The sequence below is a fragment of the Caretta caretta genome, chromosome 7, assembly GCF_965140235.1.
Source record: "Caretta caretta isolate rCarCar2 chromosome 7, rCarCar1.hap1, whole genome shotgun sequence".
NCBI classification, from domain to species: Eukaryota; Metazoa; Chordata; order Testudines; family Cheloniidae; genus Caretta; species Caretta caretta.
In genome coordinates, this window is record NC_134212.1 from 8,299,860 (window position 1) to 8,318,212 (window position 18,353).

At 37.1% G+C, this 18,353-nt stretch overlaps 1 protein-coding gene and 1 long non-coding RNA gene across 3 annotated transcripts in view; both read right to left on the reverse strand.

Annotated features, from left to right (window-relative positions):
- SUCLG2 (succinate-CoA ligase GDP-forming subunit beta) overlaps nucleotides 1-18,353 on the reverse strand; it is a 243,939-nt gene that overhangs the window by 208,744 nt on the left and 16,842 nt on the right. The window lies entirely within an intron of this gene.
- Nucleotides 14,692-17,152, reverse strand: LOC142072671 (uncharacterized). Its single transcript, XR_012669177.1, has 2 exons — nucleotides 17,077-17,152; nucleotides 14,692-16,779 (listed from the first exon to the last, which is right to left on the reverse strand). It is a non-coding gene; the product is annotated as an uncharacterized LOC142072671 (long non-coding RNA).

Genomic DNA, 18,353 nt, shown 5'->3' on the forward strand with positions numbered 1-18,353 from the left:
TTCCACGGTACACATCTGATGAAGTGAGCTGTGGCTCACGGAAGCTCATGCTCTAATAAATTGGTTAGTCTCTAAGGTGCCACAAGTCCTCCTTTTCTTTTTGCGAATGCAGACTAACACGGCTGTTCCTCTGAAACCTAACATCTGTGAAGACATTCCTCATGCTCTCGCTCTGTCTCTCTTGCTCAATAGGGAATTTACAAGTCTGACTTTCAGGGTACAGAAAAATAAGCTTTTAGTTAATTCATTTATCGTGCCTTGAAAATATGCACGCAAAAAGAACAAAATTTTTACTTTTACCTTCTTGAAAGGGTTTCAAGATATTATTTGGAGGTTAAAAACAGATTATTCAAGGAAAAATTCTATTCTCATTCAAACTATGCTTTAAAAAGTTCTCTCCTAAAATATGCTACAATTACTAATGAACAGAACAAGTTACAGTTTTCATATTTCAACAGTGCTTTATCACTGTTTTGTTCAAACAAAAATGTTTCCAAGAAAGAGCTGTTGCAGTTTCATATGTCTGTTTAAAAAGAAACAAAAAGACAAAACAGATAAGTTAGCATCCTCACTTTGACAACCCATTTTAAAATTTCAGACTCGTGCACAGATAATTGTTATTCGCAAAACTATCTCAAAGAAATTCTTTGTTCTCTATGGTATACTCCTTAATACCCACTGCTATAACAGAAGAGTATTTCTGAATTTACTCTCATCCCTAAAATGATAGCTTTTTATGTCACTGAGACAGGGAATTTTCTAAGCAAACCAAAAGAAAATATTTATACTCAACAAGTTTTTCAGAATTTGATTGCAATTACAATCTCCTCAGGAAAAAGAAAATCCTTACATTTATTACAATTAGTAAATTAAATTTATTAATCTCTATGACTATTCAATTAGCTCTCTCTGGTTGGATGCAGCAAGCATTTTCTTTCATAACAGGTGTCATCAGGAAGGCTTTAAATTCCTCAAGTACGAAGCAGCAGTAGGTATGAAAAATCATCTTCCTGAAAAATCCCATTTTCACAAACAAAAAGCAAAATGAGGTTAGTAGTTAAAGCAAGAGGCTGGGAGTCAGTTCTATTCTCAAATGCACTACTAGAGTGTTGAACAACCTGGGCAAGATCCACACCCCTTTGAACCTCCACCTCCAGAGTTTTCCAGTTGCAAAATGGGTATTAAAAACATCTTACTACCTCACGCGAGTGTTGTGAAGCGTAATTAATGTTTGAGAAGCCCTGTGGAGAGCATCAGATTAAAAAAAGGTGTTGCACAGAGAGATTTGTTCTTGTACCACCAGCGGAAAATAACATGAAAAAAAGAGAAGAATGATCCATGCCAATATTACGAACAAGTCAGAGCTGAGGTATAGAGAAGGAGACAGCAAGAAGAGCGTAGTTCAGAATCGGAAGAACTGGCAAAACGGATAACACAGAACCAGAACAAACCCCTGGAGAAATAATGAAAGACTATGCTTCTATAGAAGACAGACACAAGATGTTTTTAATCACATCTTCACTTGCAAACCATAAAGTACTGCACAACCATCTTACTTTAGCCCTTAATTTCAACCAAGATGGGCTTTCAATCAGGATTTTTTTTTTTTTTTTTACAACAGACCAACTCCATGTGATGAACTAGTGAAGGTGATGAATGAAAACAGCCTACTATTATATACATTTGTTGCTTATCTATACACTTCAGAAATCAGTGGAAATTGACTCTATATTAAAAGTTCTGCAGAGCACAGGGACATGAAAAAGTTACATTAAACCTCTTGAGAAACACAGACCTTCTGCCTTGATAAGGACAGGCAAAAGACAGTAATTACAAGAGAGACTGAGTGAAGGGAAAAGACATGCCCCTCTCTAAAAGATCTTTTCTCTTTCAAGAGCATCTTAAAAGTGAAAACTTGGAATCATTTGTGATGGATTATAGGCTAAAGCAAAAAACACTGTGATGACCAACAGCAGAAAAGACACTAATCGCAGAATTAACACCTGGCTCTAAGAAGTTCTGTTATACTAAAAACATGTTTGAAGATAAAACAGAAAAATTCATCCTAATCAGAATGGAAACAAAGACCTTTGGATAGGTGGGACTATGGTGAATAGAACGAATGAAAGCCTCCAAGTCTTTACTACTCACTTTTACCCAGGGCTCAGAGGACTACTATGATACAAGTCCCTCAAATGCACTTTTCCCAAGTATTCTCAAAACCTCATCAACATACTGTAGACAGGAAAAACATCCCAGGGATCACACACTCCATACCATGATGCATCTTATAGGTAAAAATAAGATATAGCACTGACTGATGTTACCAGTGCTATTGCACAACTGTACAGCCTTAATACAAACACCACAAAGGACTTTATGGTAACAAGATTTTAAAAGAAACTTTATATTTTCCAGGCCGATTCTTCCCCTTGAGACTTCTTAGCAGGACGCTTTAATTTGGCATGGAATGCGACTAACATCTCCTACCTGCCAGTTCTATTATTTATTCTCCCGCTCCCCTTTATGCCACAGCTCTACTGCTGTGGACAATCTAGTTGCCCTCAGCAGTATTAAATTGCACCCAGAGGCACCAATGCACACTTGTCCATCCATAAAAAATAAACCATAGGGGAACCAGGCTGTGAGCAAGGATCAGTGGAAGTCATCTGAAAGTCTCTTTAAAGAAAATCTAAAAGGCTGAAAAGGGCAAGAGTAAAACAAGGAAAAGCACAGACTTTTTATTTCTGTTCTCCCTCTTCCTCCACCCCCCGTTCTACTCATAGCCCTTCCTCTCTTTCCAACTCCTCCTCCCACATTTCTGTCAGAAAAATCAAAGGAAAATCCCGGGGAGTATGCCATATATCTTTCACACTCTTTCACACAGGGTTGCATTTGGGTGGAATGCAACACGTTTTAATAGCTGAAGATACATTTGGGTTTTATGCCATTTACTTCTTAGCAATCTATTTCTTCACTGCAGGGTTGTATCGCAACATAAGAAGTGTAATCCGTTTCATAGGTATTTCTGTCACTCCAACCTATCAAGGAAGCATTGGAAAAAGTCAATAAATGGACCTTGCTATAAAACCCCCTGAGATTGTGTGACACATCTTGAATTTTGCATTTGTAGTCTGACAGTCAAGAACTGGGAGAACTTGAGCCTCAGTATTTCTGTTGGTGTGAAGCATTTTCTGCTGCCTGATATTGCTTCAGAAGATTGCCATTTTTCAAAAGAAAACAATTTCTTAAAGCACACTTTTTTTAAAACCGTCAAATTCAAAATACTCATCACTGTAAAAGTATATTAATCTTAAATCTTAACTTTTACTATTGTGTTCCCAACAGTCCAAAGAAGGCTTCGTGGTTAAAGAAAAAAAATGTTTCTAATTTTCTTTCCTTTTTCTGCACCCAATCCTGTTTTTGTACATTTAAATTCAAGTTCATTTATCCAAGGGAAAAAAGCACAAGTCTCCCTTTACAGAATCACAGAAGTGTAGGACTGGAAAGGACCTCAGAAGGTCATCTAGCACAGAACCCTGCACTCAAGGCAGGACTATGCAATAACTAGACCATTCCTGACAGGTGTTTGTCTAATCTGTTCTTAAAAACCTCCAAGGACGGAGATTCTACAACCTCCCTAGGTAATTTGTTCCAGTGCTTATCTTGTGTTTCTAACCCACAGAAACTAAAAACCATGCAATAATTTTCAGATAGTTGGATAAAGTGAAACTCAAGCTACAAGAATTAATCCCAGAAAAGGAAATTTTTATCAGCATGTAAGGTAAGTGCCATTCACATCTTTACTGCAGGCTTCTAGTGGAATCAGTGTTACTACTAACAAAGTTATACAATAGCCATTATTTAGAACTCCGATACATCAGGTTTGTTAAAAGTAGAGCAGTGCTTTTTTAAAAAAGGGATTGGTCAAAGTGTCATAAGTAACCACTCCGAGCATTAGTTTGTGACACTCAGTTTGTGACACATTTGAAAGTTGGGGTTGAAAACACTGTAAAAAGTGTTTCAGGGTAATTTTCTTCCTTTCTTTTCTTTCCCTTGTCTTAGAAGCTAATATAAAAAGAGAAAAATTAAACAAATAGAATCTAAGATTCAGACTGATATACACCAGCAAAAGCAAGGAAAATATATGAGAGATAAAGAGGCACTCTAAAGGCGCTTTAAACTCACGATTCTCACTCTTGGGTTCATATTCCTTAGTGTTAATCCATAGGTACTCAAAGAGTTCTGAGATTTTTTTAACGTATGGGTCCAAGCCAGGCTTTCACAGAAACACTATTAGAGGTAACTGAATTTCCCCTTCTTAACAAACCTGCTGTGAGTTATACCTGTACATATATAAGTTCTGTATATTTTGCTTGTGGGCATGTACACTGTACAAAAACTACCATTCAGATGAAATATCTTCCATTGTTGTTTGCAGGTGCTAACAGCTGTGTTGGTCCCAAGATATTAAAAATACAAGGCAGGTGAGGTAATATCTTTTATTGGACCAACTTCTGTTAGTGAAAGAGACAAGCTTTCGATCTACACGAAGCTCTTCTTCTGAAAGCTTGTCTATCTCACCAACAGAAGTTGGTCCAATAAAAGATATTACTACCACACCCTCTTTTGTCATTCAGATGAGTTGCATAGGCACATTAAAAGGAAAAGTCAGGTATCTTTTCCTGACCCCCCCAGCAAAACCTAAATATACCAGGCATTTATTGGCTATTTCTAGAGAGCAAAATTGACTGTTTACACTCCCACAATCATCTCTATTTCCTGCTGTTTTGTTTGTAGAAAATGGTCAGGGCGAAAGGTTGTCTCTCTCATCTCTCTGTAATAGTAGCACGTTATCTCAGGGATGTCAAATTAAGTTCGTTCCCTACCCAGTTTCCTGTTGCTTGAGATGTCACAAGGCGACAGAAATTAAAAGACAATTAGAATATGAATAAGAACAACACTATAATTAAACAGGAGTGGAACAAGCAGCATATTTTACAGAAGAAAACAGTTTTCATATATAAAAAGACATTTGGAAATAACAGTTAACTAAGGTATTTTAGTCCTTATCTATATGCTTCGTTAATTACCATCAGTCTCTTTCAGATGACCCACAAGGTTTCTTCCAAGTGTCTGCTTAAAAAAGCAAACCAAAAAATAAAACCCCTTATTTTTGTGCATTTGAACAGGAAAAAGGCCTTCATATAGTCAAAACAAAAAAAAAAGTTTTCAAATTGAAGGGTAATTGACTGCTTGGGAAAAGATACTACCTTAGTTCTCCAAAGAATGAAATCTTCCATTTAGCCACAAAATGGATACAGCGCTGGTAGTGCAAGCTTCACCACACTTCCTCACCACTATCCCTGAGAAGCTAGTTCATTTTCATTCCATCCTTGGCCTCTCTGCTGAAACTACTAGCAAAGACTCCAAGTATACTGGCACAACATGCTCACATTTCAGATGCTAACTCACCTTGAAACAGACTAAAGCGTACCCCAATTCATCTCACATACTGTAGAGAGACAGCTATTAGATATCCAGCTATCAGAAACCTGGATAGGATTTGAATTTATGACTCAGAAAAGAGGGTATATAATTCATTATCTAATCCAATGTGCCAGTCACTTTGTACTGGTTTTCACTTAATTACAGACGATTAATTTCTACGTGGCCTTATCTTACCCCAAAGAATGTGTTTGTGCAAAACTAAAAGCAGACTTCATAGAACCTATTCAATGTGCTTTGATGTTCAGAAATAACAGCTTTCGGCCCACAAACGTTGAACAAGTTTTGGATTGGTAAAGCAATTGATTGTCCTGGACTGATAAACCAGTTTCCAGATCCCTGCCTGCCCACGACAGATAAAACTCAGCCAAATACATAACTGTATAGCCTTTACCTCAATCAGCTGGTTGCTGCTGGCAGGCGACATCTTGCTGAAAAGTGTCATCATTTGTGAAAATCGTAGCAAGAACTAGAGGGGATCTCGTAAGACTTTCAGCCAGTTCCCATCCTGCTTTAAAAGTCATAGATCTTTAAACACCACATATTCTCTCTAAATATTAATGTGCTGGTGTGTTTTTTCTTGGACAAATATTAAAGCATTGTGATGGGGAAATCTTAACAGGATGGATTCAGATAAATACTCAAAGATTCAGATCTTTAACTCTACTCTAGAATTTTGTTTAAGAATAAGAATTTCAAAAATTCTTATGTAATATCCTGCCTAACTTCACATACAATTACATCAACTGAGCATACACGTTGGATATTGGTAGATATAAATGGCAAGTTATATATCCCAGTATCCCTTTGCACGCATAAATTGCCAGTTTGCATATGCACTTCTTGAAATCAGGCACTTTTTTGGCTAATCTATTAAAAAGGACACTGCTTCTGGACTTCAACCTGCAATTTCCTAGTGTTCAGTTTTAAAAAATGTGCACTTACCAAAATATAAACGGTTAATCTATGTGTACAAGGTTACTATAACATAATTTTATAAAATAATCAGACAAACTCTTTAAGGCAGGGACTGTCTCTTACTACGTACTTCCTACAGCATAGAGCCGAATGGGGCTGAAATAATTGTATCATCTGTGTAACAATAAATAAAAATAATAATGTGAAATTTGAAAACAAAGAAATTAAGGAAGATATATCAAGTACTATGGCATCCATAAATGTTCAAATCTTACAAAGGCATGTAACCAGATTAACTTTTGAACACTTAACTATGCAACCTGGACCATTTTTGTCTGGAGTAATGCATACACAGACAGACAAAAGGAATCTATCAATAAAACTGCACTCGCCAAGAGGTGATGCAGAAGTAATTAAAGACATTCATCCATTAATATTACTAATTTCAAATGACGACTGCTTACAACATGAAAATCTTAATGAAAAGAGATTTATTTTAAGCTCTTTCACAGCATGCATTTCCTAACTTTCAGAGTATTTTACTGACAATCAACAGGCATTTCACAATAAAGATCCAACAAAAGACTGCCAAACCTGTCTATTCTGGTTTTTTATGCTTCTACATAGCTAGGGCCCTACCAAATTAACAGTCCATTTTGGTCAATTTCACAGTCATAGGATTTTTAAAAACCATAAATTTCATGATTTCAGATATTTAAATCTGAAATTTCATGGTGGTGTAACTGTAGAAGTCCTGACCCAACTCTGAAGGCAGCAGCACAGAAGTAAGGGTGGCATGGTATGGTGTTGTCACTCTTACTTCTGCGATGCTGCTGGTGGGGCACTGCCTTCAGAGCCGGGCGCCTGGCCAACAGCCATAGCTCTCCTGCCTTCAGAGCTGGGTGGCCGAAGTAAGGGTGGCAATACTGCAACCCCCCTACAGTAACCTTGCAACTTCCCCCACAATCCTCTTTAGAGTTGGGATCCCCAGTTTGAGAAACGCTGGTCTCCCCTGTGAAATCTGTATAGTATAGGGTAAAAATACACAAAAGACCAGATTTCACAGGGGAGACCAGATTTCACGGTCCATGACTCGTTTTTCATGGCCATGAATTTGGTAGGGCCCTACACATAGCTAACACTGGGAAGACAGGAAGGGAAAATAAAATGTCAGTTCTCCAAAATCCCGAATTGTCTGTTTTAAAGCTTTTGCTCATTTAAAAATTCTCTTACTGCAGTAGCTTTCTCTGTCATTAGCCTGCCAGTTTCAGAAGTCGGAAGAGTTTCCAATTCAGCTTTACACTACAAAGTGGTTTAAAAGTGACTGGAGGACCACAATCTGCTAATGAAAAGGCAGCTTTGAGGGGAAGGAACAATTTAAAATAGTCATCTTTAGCAATTCACACTCACCTTCTCCCATTCCAGGTGCCTGTTCAACCTATTTACTCTCCACAAGCAAACTCTCCCCCTAGCCCCTATTTAACTTAGCAGATGCACAAGATAAAAAAAAAAATTGAGTATTTCAAATATGAGATCTCAACCATACTTTGATGGGAGTCTGAAGTCATCAGAAAGGTCAATCAGAACGTTGGACAGCCAGTGTCCCCAACCTGAGTCTAAGTAGCAATGAACAATGAAGAAATACTCTGCCATGATGCTTTTCAACTATATACAATACCCAAACAGAATTCACACTCACAAACAAAGTAAGACAAAAGCAGTATTTGTCCCAGTTAAGAATTACATTAGGCAAGTTTAACTGACTAATCAATTAATGGTTGTACAGTTCTTTGAAGACAATGATATTTAAATATAATTATGATGCAGGATTTTGCCTTGCCTGGGTTAGTGATGAGATTTTTGACAGCTCCACCAGAAAAGCAAGGTAACTTAAAGGACTTATTTTCCCCTAGCAAGAGTTTCCAAGGCAAAGCCATAATCTGTACTTTCACAATCAGTAAAAGAAGAAAATGCATTTGTGGGGATTATTTTAGGAGTTATAGTAAACAAATCTTGTTGGAGCCCCTTTATTTGGACAAATGTAAAAGGAAAAACAACACTCAATTTCATGACTTGCAGGATCCCTTCTTTATTCAAGATAGAAACCCAGTATTAATATCATGAAGTGAAGATGGCTATTCTAGAAATATTTGATTTTAAGGCTGGCCAAATGAAATACAAACCCAATTCTGCTTCACTGAACCAAATATAGCTATAACCTGTGCTCACAGAGTCTCTGTGAAGCAGCTCTACCAATGCAAATTATCAGCCATATATTTATAGTGTCAAGGTTTATAAATATGGAACATCTTATAATGGGTTATATTGGAAACAAGTCATCTGGGGAGAAAAATATGAGGGAAAAAATCTTTAGGAAGTGTCTCTTAATAGACAATGGCAACTACCTTTAGCATATGTTATCTAAAGCAAAAGTACCTAACCAAAAACGTATGTGCATATCCATCAGATTCTCTGCTGTTTCACAACTTATTTCATTAGTTCAGGGGTGGCCAACCTGGGGCTCCGGAGCCACATGCAGCTCTTCAGAAGGTAATATGCGGCTCCTTGTCTAGGCACCGACTCCAGGGCTGGAGCTACAGACGCCAACTTTCCAATGTGCCACGGGATGCTCACTGCTCAACCCCTGGCTCTGCCCCCGGCCCTGCCCCCACTCTACCCTTTCCCGCCCCCTCCCGAACTGCTGTGCCCTCACTCCTTCCCTCCCCCACAGAGCCTCCTGCACACCACGAAACAGCTGATTGGGAGGTGCAGGGAGGAAGGGGGAGGCAGTGATTGGCAGGGCTGCCGGTGGGTGGGAGGCGCTGGGAGCAGGGGAGGCGGGGAAGCTGATGAGGGGCTGCTAACATATTACCATGGCTCTTTGGCAACATACACTGGTAAATTCTGGCTCCTTCTCAGGCTCAAGCTGGCCTTCCCTGCATTAGCTTATGTGCTATGATGGGTAATACAAAGAAATCTTTACAGTTCCAAGTGTATGTGGAAGGAAACAAATATACAAAGAGGATAATGAAAAAAGTGTACAAGTCATCAATATAAGAAGAAAAGATTTCTATTACACTGTGAGCTGTTCAATAAATGTAATTACAATATTGTAGTAGAAGTTCATATGAAAAGGAACAGCAGGAAAGATAACTAACTGAGGAAGCTTTCAAATGAACCAATGTTAAAATATGTAGGCTTTATTTTGTATACTTATACAAATGTGTGGCCAAAGAATCCACTTCAAAAACAATCTCTGGGGTTGTTGTTTTTTTTGGCACTTATGCTCTGCTGTCAGAAAACTAACAAGAGCTGCAATGATACTGAATGAAAACTTTGAAAATAAAAGACGTTTTTGTTCAACAATGTTCATTTAAGAAAAAAATTTATCTACAGTAGCTAAGCTATCATTCATTTAATTAAATAAATATGTATTTATATATACATATATGTTTTTATTTAAATGTACCTTCATGTTTACTTCCTGGTATGGTAGTAACCAACATACGAACATTTCAAACTAGAAATAAGTTGCAAATTTTTAACAGTAAGAGTAACTAGCCAAGGAACCAAGGAATGTGGCAGGGCACCACTCATTTGAAATCTTTAAATCAACCTATTTCAGAGTGGTAGCTGTGTTAGTCTGTATCAGCAAAAACAACAAGGAATCTTTGTGGCACCTTAGAGACGAACAAATTTATTTGGGCATAAGCTTTTGTGGGCTAGAACCCACTTCATCAGATGTATGGAGTGGAAAATACAGGAGCAAGCATAAATAGCAATGCCTCTCTGCCATGTACATTGGCCAAACTGGACAGTCGCTACGCAAAAAAATAAATGGACACAAATCTGACATCAGGAATTATAACATTCAAAAACCGGTAGGAGAACACTTCAATCTCCTTGGTCACTCAATCACAGACCTTAAAGTGGCAATTCTTCAACAAAAAACTTCAAACACAGACTCCAACCTGAAACTGTAGAACTGGAATTAATTTGCAAACTGGACACCATCACATTAGGCCTGAATAAAGACAGGGAGTGGCTGGGTCATTACAAAATGTAAAACTAATTTCCCCCATACTAATTTCCCCCTACTGTTACTCAACTTCTTGTCAATTGTTTGAAATGGGCCATTCTCATTACGACTACAAAAGTTATTTTTCCTCCCTTGGTATTCTACTGTTTATTGAATTGTCTCATTAGACTGAGTTCACACTTGGTAAGGCAACTCCCATCTTTTCATGTATGATGTGTGTATGTGTATATACATATATACATTTCCACATATACACACCTGCTCCTGTATTTTCCACTCCATACATCTGATGAAGTGGGTTCTAGCCCACAAAAGCTTATGCCCAAATAAATTTGTTAGTCTCTAAGGTGCCACAAGGACTCCTCTTTTTTTTTTTTTTAAAATCAATATGGGATGTCTTTCTGAAAGATATCCTGTAGTTCAGCCACAAATTATTTGGCTTGATGCAGAAATCACTGGATGAAATTCTGGCCTGCATTGTCTTTCTTTCCTAGGAGAACTAACTAGGATGATTCTGCACAAATCTTATAGATCTCTGTATTTCAAAAAGTAACATGTGCACCACATTGATGAGACTTCTTACCCCTCCCAAAGATAGTCCAAATACAGTTGTTTAACATTGTTTTAAGTACCTGTAACTTGAATGTTTACCAGTTTAAACCACATTGCCTTCATCAGTATGGCCTTGACTGGGACACAGCCCTGTACTACTGCACAGAGGAGAAAGAGGTCACAGTCTTTGCCTGTAAGAATCACACCTAAATCTCCTCCTGGTGGAAAAGGAGGTTGCCCTCCTCTGATCTAAAATAGTATGAAAATATGACCAGAGTAATGGATTTAAGTTGATATTGAAACCATAATTTTGTAAACAATCCTATTTTACATTAGGTCTTCTTTTCATTCAGAGTCTCATATAGGTTCAGCAGGGGAAACTTTTCATATTAAAGTCCCGATGTTATATAACATTTTTTAAAAGGACTTTTAAATAGGACTTATTTTGAAATGAACTGAAGATGACAGATAGATACAGCAGACTCCAATTAATAATTATAAGCCTTTTGGTTCCACTTTCCCTTTTAAAGTACACCATGAACATTGTTGCACAGTAAATATAGTCTGCCTCATAAAAGGAAAAAAATAGAAAAAGTCACACTTGCAAGTTCTTCAAGGGCTAGAACATTTTGATCAATAAACTGCAAGGACAATTTACTGTTTTATACTGCTGAACCATATACTCACTCTTTGGAATGATTGAGACCTGTCACTACAACTGTTAAGGTTTATGTAACCATCTCAACTTCAAATTACACAAGTAATAAGATTGTGAAATATGTCCCCTAAACAGACTGTTTTCTGAAAGCTAGACAGCCTATTCATTTGGATAATTATTAGCATTCCTAATAGATATGCACTTTCTAGAAACAAAATGTTAAAGTCAAATAACTAAATTAATCACATCACACAGAAAAAGCAGAAAAACTGAGGGTTCGGTTTATAGCTACGTTTTAATGAATGTTTCCAGTTTTAAATAGCTAAAAACTGATTTTAAAAAATTGTACTCAACCAAACATTTGAGAGCAGTGCCAAGATTTTCAGAGCTAGAAACCAAGACTTAAGTAACCTGAACAAGTGGCTGGATTTTCAGAAATACTGAGTGCTCACAAATGCCCTCCAACCTCAGCGGGAACTACTGTGCAATCAGGGCTGCTGAAAATCTCAATTTGCGTGTCTAAATGTGGCTTTAGCCCAGATTTATATCAAGTACACACTGGAAATAGTCAAAGCTGACCATTTTTTGCAGTCTTGAAACTTTCTTGTGAAGAACTGGCAGACCTTAATGATCTATGTATCCTAGGTAGTTATATGGCCCCCATTACTTCAGTGTGTGAGCTCTTCACATTCATTAATACATTTACCTTCGTAACACTTCTATTACATATGGGGAACTAAGGCATAGAGAGGCTAAGGGACATGCCTCTAGACACAATGAAGTATGTAGTGGAGAAGAGACTTGAACCCAAGTCTGTCAAGTGTCCTAACTACAGGACAACAGTCCTGTCTCTCTGGAACAATCACCCAAACTCACTGGGGAGTTCATCCCTTGGAATAACAAGACTTCAGAAGGTCTACATTTAATATGATTCAAGGAGATTTTCACATAAGCCATCTGATGTATGTCACTAATTTAGTATTATCTCATGCACTCAAACTAGAGCTTTGTCTTCTGTCGGACTTTACAGATCTTGCCCTAAAGTCTTTCACAGACTTTGAGACTCAATGGAAAGCCAATTTCCTCTTGTCATTACAAAGCAGGCTGTTTTGAAGTAGTTTAACAGAAGCCGCAGCAGACTACAGATAGAAAGTCAAGAAACACAGCACATTCCAGCAAGAAACATCAAGAAAATGACAATCTAACAGAAATCAAGGGAAGTGCTTACCTGAAATAGTGACATTTCAGTTCCACAAAGCGAAATTATTTTAGCTGAAAAGAGTGAGAAAAGGACAGCCATTTTGTACTCTTAACCATTTTCCCCATTAGTTAAAAGAAGCCGCTCTTTTTCCCAGTTTGCTTTAAAAAAGGACAATGGGAGAAATGATCATTTCAGCACAAACTAAGAAAGCAAAGACTGCAAACCCCAAATCATCATTAAATTTAAAAAGTTTATATAACTAATTTGTTGCATTGACTTTAGCTGCCTTGTGAGAAGTAGGCAGCCACACTATCAATAGAACCATATTTTTAAAAAGGATTATTATAGCAAGGTTCCTGCATCACTAATTCATCACCTCCTACATATGAACAAAGGAAAGGCAGCTGTGTTGATCATAAAGGTTATAAAATATTATTATACTGGTTTTAAACAGTTCAATTACACAAATAAAGTTAAAATATGACCAGTTGTTTTTTTTTTAAATGATATTAAAGGATATCCAGTGGAACCTCAACCCAGTCTCCAATTGGGCATGCACGGTTTTGCACATGCATACCTCAGCATGAAAACCTGCACATGAAGCAGAAAGAGACTAACACCTGTGCACGCGCACACACACACACAGGATGGTGTGTGAGTGTGAACATTCTATCACCTGTGAACACAGATGTTCGAATGCATCACTTTGGCATGCAAATCTTAGTGCCCATAAGTATTTATAGCCAGAGCTGGAGGCTAGATTCTGAAAATCAAGACCTGCAGACCTGACCTGCACCACTGAAGTCAACGGAAACAGGTCCTAAAAGAGTTGCATTCACACACTAAAGAATATGACCAACTTGTTTCCCACTCAACCATCTATTGTATCTGAATATTTTCAGTTTTGGTGCATGCTACTATTAAATTCTAACCTCCCTAGAGGAATGTTAATTAAAAAATAAAAAGTGTAACTAACAGGCTATCTATAAATGTACTGCAGTGTTACATGGCCCTAAAAACACAAGTAGGTATTAAACTTTCAACTCACAATTCCTCTTGGATTGTGAGCGAGGTTTCTCTGTTTTAATCTGTTCAGAATCTGACTGAATTAAATAGCTCCTAGGGTCAGAAGGAGGAGGTAATTGGTTTTTCATATATGGGGGAAAATGACTCGAAGCAATATCTGTATTATTCTCTCAATTAAATTTTTATCATGTATTCACAGGCACTTTAAGTGGGAAATAACATTATTCCTTCCTTCTAATTTCAGCATAATATAAAAGCAAATACTGGTTTTGACTTCTGTAATATTATAAAAACCAACAAGCATTTAAACGAATACTCAATAAATATCTATATTAATACTTGTGGGCAAAAATATGGCCAGATTAGCCATGCGGACTACTTCTCTTTGAAAAGACAAAAAACTAGCATCCCACAAACAGCAACAAGGCTACATTTGCATTCACAGTATCAAACCTGAACATTTTCACAAGGCTAGTAACAAGAAAAGAAGGGGCAAAGAGGTAAAATTCAGCAGAGAGGAAATAAAATGGTGCACAAGGACAGCAACAATAAGCAACAGCAGTTACTGCTAGTCTGAAGGGACAGAATGAAGCTGGAAAAGTGACACAACTAAATAAATAGTAGGTGTCGGATCAGGGTGGATTTGATTTAAAATCACTAGTCAGGAAAACTCGATTTAATCATGGATTTCTACATAAAAGGGAATTCTTCTTGGTTGTTATAACCTTAATACATATTCTTTACAACTCAGCGATAGATGTAGGTTTCATTTTTAGAAGGTACACACTATACATTTTTAAGTGATTTATTTTGAAAACTTTTCAGATTAGTTTTACAGCTATATTAGAAAATGAATTTCTGTTTGGTTATTTCATTTACCAAAGGTAAATGAAGCAGATATTTATGAAGTCATTGGGAGGTGAACTATCTCCAAACCAGCAGGTTATTCATTAGTATTTGGAGGATTTTCTTGCCATGCTGTATTAGGAGAACATCACCTGACAGACATTTAAATTGTTTTATTCAACTAAAACAACAACGTTATGTGTTCTGGATTTTTTCTTCAACACATAATATTTTAACAAAACAAGCAAATTACTTTTTCAATTTAGTTAAACATTCAAGTTTTTTTAAAATCAGGTTTGTTTTTGTTAAAATTTTTTTTAACTAAAATAGTTAAATGAAATATTTAAAAAAAAATTAAATCAACTGTGTCAGCCAGGTCAACATGAGAAACTTAAAATATTGGCTTCTGCAGCTAACTCAGTTGTCTTCACCTTCATTTTCCTGTTTGTTCATAATCTGGAAAAGAAAAACAAGCTTTCCTGCTTTTTCAGGTCCCAAACGATTTCTCAATTTTGAATGAATTAGTCCAAAGGAAGAAAATAGTTTTTCTACTCCGGCAGAAGAAGCTACTGCTGTTAAAAGTGAAATTACCACTTCAACCATCTCTGAATCCAAGTGCTTAAGTGATTTTCACCAGTTTACTGGTGAGACTTTCTTTAAAGCATCATCAGCAAACATATATTTCTTGAATGGTTCGCCCTTAGCTCTGAAGTTTATTATAGTTGGCATTATGGAGGGATGATCGCTAGATGTCCATGTCATAGCCAACTCCTCTTCTTCAACAGTTAAGGATTCACCCTGGTACTGAGTATTGAGAATATTTGCAAGAAAATGAGCTGGAGATAGTGCTTGTCCCATTCATTTTTTAATGCTTGTAATTTAACTTTGTCATTGCATATTTCTCTTTTTAAGATCTCACTCAGTTCCTTCCAAATTTCAATAGCGTCAGCAATAAAATAGCTATTTTCCTGAATTTTATTCAAGGCTACAGAAATAGGCTTCAGGATACTCAGCATGTGTTCAACATTTCTGTTAAGCCCAATGTTGAGAACTTTGGCTGTGACAGTGCCATCTATTTATTCACGATTTTGTTCACAAACTATCATCAGATTAGGCCAGTTCTTTATATAGCTCTCAAAACAGTCCACTACTGAGTTCCATCGCACGTTTTGTGGGAGAGTTAGCTTGGTTCCTCCCACTTTTTTCAGAGCAGCTGCTGCAAAGTGGTTGTTCAGAGGTACTTTGCAATTTCAACATTAGCCTTTATTTCTGGAACACTGAAGTCTTTGGCGAGGAGGTGCATCAAATGACCATTGCAACTGTAAGTAATTAGCTTGGGACTCTCTTCTAAATTTCTTCTCATCCTGGATACATTTGCAACATTGTCTGTGACCCAAGCTGTGTACTAGACACTTGAATTTTTTTTCCCCACAGTTTGTTATAGCTTTTACTGCTACTTCTCGTAGGTATTCTGCTGTGTGCGCATTTCCTGATGTATCAATTGTTTCTGTAAGGAAGACATTCCTTTCTTCTGTTGTTACACAAGCACATACAACAGGATCATTGTGGACATTGCTCCACCCATCAAGACTCAGGTTAACAATTTTACCCTCTAGATCTTTTGCACACTGCTCAATTTCTCTTTCATACACTTTATCCAGCAATTTGCCTGTGACATCTGCTCTGTTGGGTGAACCGTATCCTGGTTTTAATGACTGATCCATGTTAATGAAGTGTGGGTTTTCAATCATACGGAAAGGAAAGTTTGTTGCATAAACAAATCGGGCAATTTTTTCCATCAATTACCTCTTTTTGTAATCTGGTGGTTCTTATCACAAACTTATCTATGGTTGTTTCTGGATGAAGAAGATATTTTTTTTTCCTTTTTGCTACAGGTGATATACTGTGGCTATGTGACATATATAATGTGACTGAAACACTATCATTGGAAGAAAACTCAAACTATAGAAAATGATGGTGATCTTGAAGGTGGATAGTCTTCAGAATCCTGTATGTTGAGGATGGATTCTCCTAAACAAAACAAGTCAATGAAGTTATTTAATTATTAATTACCATACTGCTCATCATTTAGTATTACTCATTGCATTCACTGACACCCAATACTACTTTAAAGGTGAAATTGTAAAAGAAAGATCTCCCTATTTCAGCTATTTATTTTTTATCACAACTACATCTAAAATGATAGTACCATAGAGTAACAACTATATTTTTTGCTCAAACACGAGAATTCAAGAATTGTCTAGAAGGAAGACTGAAGACTAGAAGGCAGTCCTTAAGAAAAGCATGAAATAAAAAAAGTTTACCAACCTGAAGATCCTGCATGTTCAGACATGTTCCTTTCATCATCTTCAGCGCAGCTGCCTCCTGAGAAGGAACACTTCTCATGACATTGTCTCATGACATTGTTTCATTCAGGCACCCAGACCTCGCATTTCTTTGTTGCGCTGTTTGCATTTTGCACGCATCCCTGTCTTACCCACAGGTAGAGAAGTACTTCACTAAAATATTCCCAAACTGGGTCTCTTTTACAGCCTGCTGCCATTATAGGTTTTCCCTTCTAGTGAGAGAACGGTATCGTAGATCTCAAATCAATGAAGGCTACACTCAGAAAGACCTCAAGACTTCGGGAATATGCTTCACTTTTGTTTCTACTGCCTGTCCCTCCCTTATCACATTTATCTCCAGACTTCTTCTCCTTGTCCAGATCTATTCTGCCCCCACAATCTTCTGTTCATTGAACTTTTTGAAACATTGCACTTTGAGAAAGAGGTAACTGATTGACTCAGTATACACAAATTTGCAGAGGACAACAGGGTTGAGGTCTGTTATTTCTCACTTCTCTATATTTATTTATTTTAAAACATTTTTGCTGTTAACAAGAATGTTATCTCTGGAGACAGAAAACCACAGTTTGAGAACTGCAAAACTAAGCATCTCTGATGGTATCTTCTAGACTGAGCACTGAGTCCCACTGGGTAGATAGAAAGATTAACCTAAATAATCTATACAGAAGCCCCTGGAACCCCATAAAATTGGGTCCCTAATCCATGAACTATTGGAACTCATTTACAAAACTTTTCTTAAACATTACATGAATGTATTGTCTCATACTATAGAATTAGAATGTATAATCCCTATTCCATGATGAGATATCTTTGAGCTAAAATGTATCTTAATTAAAATGATCTTTAGATAGTGGAAGCAAGAGTTATGCAGGAGAACATCCAGTATGGCAAGTTCATGTGACATATGACCTTCACAAAGCCCAGGGCTGACAGTTTAAAATAATAATTATAATAATAAAGGCACCAAAAAAACAGAAGAGACTCTAAAAGATAAAGCTGAATACACTGTGTAGAGTAAAAGAACAATACTGTACATCTTCATGAACCAGAAGTTCAAGTAAAGAGAAATAAAGAACCAGCAACAACACTTGAAGTCTTTGCTGTTCACTGACAAGTGATTAGGAAAAAAAAATCCAGCATGGTAGAAGGCAAACAATGAATCACTTAAGCAAAGTCCAACATAATTAAGAGTACCAATGGTAAAGAGTAGGGTGCAGGGGGAAAAAGACAAACAGCGAC